This window comes from Netta rufina, assembly GCF_964035555.1.
Source record: "Netta rufina genome assembly, chromosome: 3".
NCBI lineage: Eukaryota > Metazoa > Chordata > Aves > Anseriformes > Anatidae > Netta > Netta rufina.
The window spans coordinates 118,191,954-118,197,577 of NC_140125.1; the positions used below are offsets into that span (position 1 = coordinate 118,191,954).

The 5,624-nt window shown below is 51.8% G+C and overlaps 1 long non-coding RNA gene across 1 annotated transcript; it reads left to right on the top strand.

Annotated features, from left to right (window-relative positions):
* The first annotated feature begins 800 nt into the window (after positions 1–800).
* Positions 801–2,236, top strand: LOC311207485. The gene is made up of 4 exons (XR_014618269.1): positions 801–897; positions 1,067–1,157; positions 1,471–1,582; positions 2,104–2,236. It is a non-coding gene; the product is annotated as an uncharacterized lncRNA (long non-coding RNA).
* Positions 2,237–5,624: the final 3,388 nt, after the last annotated feature.

Sequence of the window (5,624 nt, forward strand, 5' to 3'; positions counted from 1 at the left end):
GGCTGTGGGGCAGCACGGTGGGCAAGCCTTGGGGCAGACCCATAGGGTTCATCTCAAGGGGGGCATGGGGGTGGCAACTGAACTGCCTTGGGGCTGTCCCTGTGGGAGCTGGTGGGGCAGAGCATATCCCTGTCCTGGGCCAGGGAGCAGGGCAGGGCAAGACGAGGCAGGGACCCAACCTCGAGACCCTTCATCTCTTCAGGATGAAAGTCCCAAAGCATTTGTACATCAGAGCACTGGGACAGCCCTCTTGGAACATGGAACTCAGCTCCATGGGAGAGCTGTGGACTCACCCATTGCTGTTCCTCTACTCACAACCTGTTAATCACAGCAGCCATCAGACAGATAGAGTCCTATTTGTCACACCCTGGCCTGGCAAACACAAAACTGTTCCTGGAAGGTTAACAATAGAGAAAAGAAAAATAAAATGCATGATTTAGTATGTCACTCACAAGTTGATTACTAAATAAAGTGAGAGGAGAGGGAGAAAAAAAGATTTTATCCTTCTAAGGGATGCTTTGCTGCTGGGATCTCCCCCAGCCCATCTGCTGTGCCCATGGCGGGTGGTTCCTGCCCAGGCAGTACAGGCTGCGTGCCTGCTGCACCCCCGGGTGTCACAAGCTGTGTTGCGTGAGGATAACGGTGACGATTGCAACAGCCCCAGCAGGCACCTCAGCAGCCAGGAGGGACGAGGAGCAACCCCACCATGCCCATGGGTCACTGGCTGATTGGCCAAGGGCAGAGGCGGCAGCAGGAGGAAGCCCAGCTCCCACCCACCAGCAGCGGGATAAAACCCTCACGTTTAGGGCAAAGCAGCACTCTCTGGCCGCAGGGACACGTGGACACGAGGGATTCCTCTTGGCTCTCTTTGTGCCTGAGCACCAGGACCTGCATCAGGTAGGTGCACACCTCAGAACTCTTCTGAAGAAAAATGCTGAGAAAATATCTTTTTCTTGAAGGCGCAAGTAGCCACTACTGGGGTTCCCCAGAGTTGTGCCCAGGCTGCTGCAGCACCACCTGGGGTTGACCCCCAGGTCCTTGTCACCTTGGTTTGTCTTCTCTGCAGCAGCCCCGTGAAGACCTGCTCCGGGCCCCAGCCATGAAGATCCTGTTCCTGCTCCTCTCCTTCTTCCTCCTCTTTCTCCAGGGTGATGCAGGTGAGAGGGGAAGGAGGGAGATGGGCTGAGGTGTGGACAGCAGCGTCCTTCAGAGGGACCTTTTGTCCTGTGCAGGGATGGGAGAGAGCCCAAGGAGGATGTTGGCTTGGTGCAGTGGCTGACACACAAAGTGGTTTTGTTTTGACCCACAGCACAGTTTCCCAAAGCCTCCTTGTCTCGAGCCTTTCCATGTGACTTTCAAAGATCTCTAAGCAGGCTGACTCCAGAACCTCTCTAGAAAGCTGTGCCAGTGCTCTGACCCCTGTTGCAATCATTTTTCCAATGCCTTGCCGTGCATGTCTTTCTATGGCAGCCGGAAATTCTTGGCTCTGCGTAAGAAGAGGGGGAACTTGTCGTTTTGGGAGGTGCCAGTTCGCTGAAAGACATATTGGGAGATGCTCATCTTTCCAATCCTGCTGCAGCAGGTAAGGTCCATGGTTGACGAAACGGATTCCTCCTTTGTCCTTTGAAATAACTGTTACAGAACCCTTCCTACTCTACACCTAACCACCAGCATGTGCAGAATGTACTGTACAGGAGAAGCCAGGAAATGAAGGGGATTGTGGGTTTGGATGTGTGGGTTCAGCCCTGCGTGGGGCTGAAGGACCCTAAGCTTAGCCAGCACCTCCCCATTCTGCTCAGCCCCACAAGGCTTGCCCAGCCTTTGCAGAGGACTCTTCCATGCTGGCAAAGGGTTAAGGTTGCCCCTTGGAGATGGTGAAGGACACGGTCCTGTTCTTGATGCTTCTGCAAAGACTCGTAGTCAGGGCTACCAGCACTAAGGAGGGCACAGTTCGAAGCCATCAGCAGTAAGGCCATGAGTTCGCCTCTGGGCATTTGACTCTTTTGTGTCTCAAGACTTGTTTGTCCTTGGAGGGGAGGTGGGAAAGAGACAAAAGGGAGAGGTTTTAAGCAGGTGCCATGCTTGACTGCTTTCTCTGTACAGGACATGGGGTTGATGCCCTGAATGCTGTGAGCAGGATGTCCCCCTCGCTTCTCGCTCCTGGAAACAGCTCCTGACGTCCTGTTCCATGGGCCTGCTGTGGTTTGGCCAGAGGCTGCTTTTCCCTGCTCAAATAAAGGCGTGCAGTTTGGCATTGCAGCTGGTGGGAAGCGTGAGCGTGTCCTTGTGCCAGAGGGTGCCCAGGGCTGCTGTTCCCCACAAGCGCAGTGGGGACACCGGGGCTGGCAGTCCCTGTGGGTCCAGGCTGTTTGCTGCGGGTGAGGAAGGTGCTGTGTATCCTGGGCAGCCATGGGCGCCAGCACAAAGGTAGAAAGGCATCCACAAGGACCAATGAGTCCAAATCCTGGCTCCATAGAGCAGTACCCAAAACCAATCCCTATGTCTGAGAGCATTGTACAAACGGTTCTTCAACTCCTGCACGTTGGTGCCCTGACCACTGCCCTGGGGAGCCTGTGCCAGTGCCCGACCACCTCTGGGTGCTGAACCTTTCCCTCAACCCAAGCCTGACCTTGCTCTGTCCCAGCTCCATGCCGTCCCCTCGGGTCCTGTCGCTGTCCCCAGAGAGCAGAGCTCAGCGCCTGCCCTTCCGCTCCCCTCCTGAGGGAGCTGCAGGCCGCCATGAGGCCTCCCCTCGGCCTGCTCTGCTCTGGGCTGAACAAACCAAGGCACCTCAGCTGCTCCTCACATGCCTTCCCCTCCAGACTCTTTGCCACGTTCATAGCCCTCCTTTGGGCACTCCTCATTAGATTTATGCCCTTCTGACACAGAGGAGCCCCAAACTGCCTCCAGTGCCCGAGGTGAGGCAGCAGCAGGCAGAGCAGAGCAGGACAATCCCTTCCCTCAACTGGCATGCAGTGCCGGGCCTCATGTTCCCTCATGGCATTTGCAAAACAGTTCCTGGTTGGAACGGCTGAGGGCACTGGGGGTGTTTGGTCTGGGGAAGAGTAAGCTCAGGGCAGACCTTATTGCTCTGTGCAACTGCCTGAAAGGAAGGGGTGGGGAGCTGGGGGTCAGCCTCTTTTCGCAGGGAACCAGTGATAGGACCAGAGGGAATGGCCTCAAGTTGTGCCAGGGGAGGTTCAGGTTGGAAATGAGGAGACATTTCTGCTCAGAAAGAGCAGTCAGGCGTTGGGACGGGTTGCCCAGGGAGGTGGTGGAGTCACCGTCCCTGGGGGTGTTCAAGGAGAGCTTGGACATGCTGCTTGGGGACAGGGTTCAGTAGTGATAATGGTGGTAAAGGGATGGTTGGACCAGATGATCTTGGAGGGCTTTTCCAACCTTAATGATTCTGTCATTCTATAGTTTAATGGTGGATTTGGCAGTGCTCATTTCTGGGTTGGACTTGATGATATCCGAGGTCTTTTCCAACCCAAATGATTCAACGATTCCCTGTCATGACGGAGGCACAACCAGTGTCGCTCATTACCTCAGCTCTGGCAACCACCAGGTCCCTTTTGGAGTCGGCTGGAGCTGGCTCTTGGCTGAATAGGGGTGTGGTGGTTTTACCGTGCTGGGCAGCTAAACCCCACAACCGCTCTCTCACTCCCCCTCCTTTAGATAAGGAGGGGGAGAAGTAAAGCAAAGAACAACTCATGGGTTGAGATAAGGATAATTTAATTAAAGGGAAATAATTATAATAATTAAATAAAGACTACCATGAACTAAACAATTTAACTAAGGGGAAATAAAAGGGAAAGGGGAAAAAGGGAGGAAAACAAACAAACAAAATAAATGAAAGCGATATGGAAGTGCAGAGGAAAGAAATTACTCTCTACTTCCCACAAATGAGCGATGATTGACCACGTCCTTGAAGCAAGGCCTCAACGCACGCAGCCGGTGTTCGAGAGGAGGACCGACGTCTTCTCAACGAGAGCCCACCCCTCCCCTCTTCTTCCTGTTTCCACCTTTTATTGCTGAGTGTGACACCACATGGTATGGAATATCCCTTTGATTGGTTTAGGTCAGCTGCCCTAGTGATGTTTCTCTCCTCACTTTTTTGCCCACCCCCTAGGAGGGTTAGAGAAAGGCCCAATGCTGTGCCACTGCTGCTCAGCAGTAGACACAACACTGGTGTGATAACACTGCTGTTCCAGCTACAAGTACAGAGTACGGCACTGAATGGGCTGCTGCCGGGAAAGTTAACATTCCAGCCAGACCCAGTACAACCTCCACCCCTTATTCCATAACATTTGTGTCACACTCAGATCCCCATACTTTAGCATACAAGCATTCTCATCATTATCCCTTGTCCTTTAACAGGACAAGGATTTAACAGGACAGGATTAATAGGCAGATGTATCTTTTCATTCCATAGGTCTTTCTTGGAAAATGTTCATAAGAACTGTTGATGATTAGGTCTTCATCTGCCAAAGTGGCCACTCAAGGCAGGCGGAGTTGGATGTCTGGACACCAGCACCAGCTTAGCTCAAGTCCTTGTTGCACTGCCCGGCTCCTTGCAAAGTTGACCTGTCGTTGATCCTACAGCATCTTCCTACAACATATAACTTAGATTATAGATTAGTTTTCTCTCAATGTCAAATCTCCTTGAGGCACACACTTGATATCCCCATTCTTTTGCATGACCCACCAGGTATACCCTGGTCCTTGGGCGAAGACAATCCCACGAGTGGGTTTGCCTTTTCCCGAGGCAGGAGCAACCCACACTGCCTTCCCCATCCACCTTCCTATATGCACTACGGGAACCTTAGCTCCTTTCACAGTGTGTAGGGGTTTTGTTTCGGCAGGACCAGCACGTCTGTCAGACCCCCTATTGTTAACTAGCCAAGTGGCTTCTGGTAGATTTGTGTCCCATTGTTTCCACGTCCCAGCACCTAATGCTCGTAACATAGTCTTTAACAGTCCATTGTACCTCTCAACCTTCCCAGAGGCTTGTGGGTGGTAAGGGATGTGGTACACCCACTCAATACCATGCCTCTTTGCCCAGGAGGTAACAAGATTGTTTCGGAAATGACTCCCATTGTCAGACTCAATTCTCTCTGGTGTACCATGACGCCACAATACTTGTCTTTCCAGGCCCAAGATAGTGTTTCGGGCTGTGGCATGGTTTACAGATGGATCTTCAAAATACTCCCAAACTGTTGTAATTATCCCACTGTGAAAGAAGGGAAAGGTACCATTCCTGATATTATTAATAAACTGGTGTCCAGATGAGAAAAGGAAGGCAGTGTAGTTCTGAATATTCTCTGAAAGATAGTTTCCATGGGACCCAAATGATAACAGCGCAGAGCCTGAATTCCAGAGTAAAACCAAGGTCAGTGCTTGGCAGCACAACGAATTAAAAAAAGTGAACACAGATTGTAGCACTTTGTCGGATCGGATATATAGGAGAAAGGAGAATATGACACGAATTGCATGACATATGAACAAAGCCATTATTATTAACAGGGCAAGGAACATGGTTACTAGCAAGCAAGTGTGTTAGTTGTATGCGTTTAATCAATTCTATTGTTATCTCAACCCTTCGAGCCCCACGTTGGGCGCCA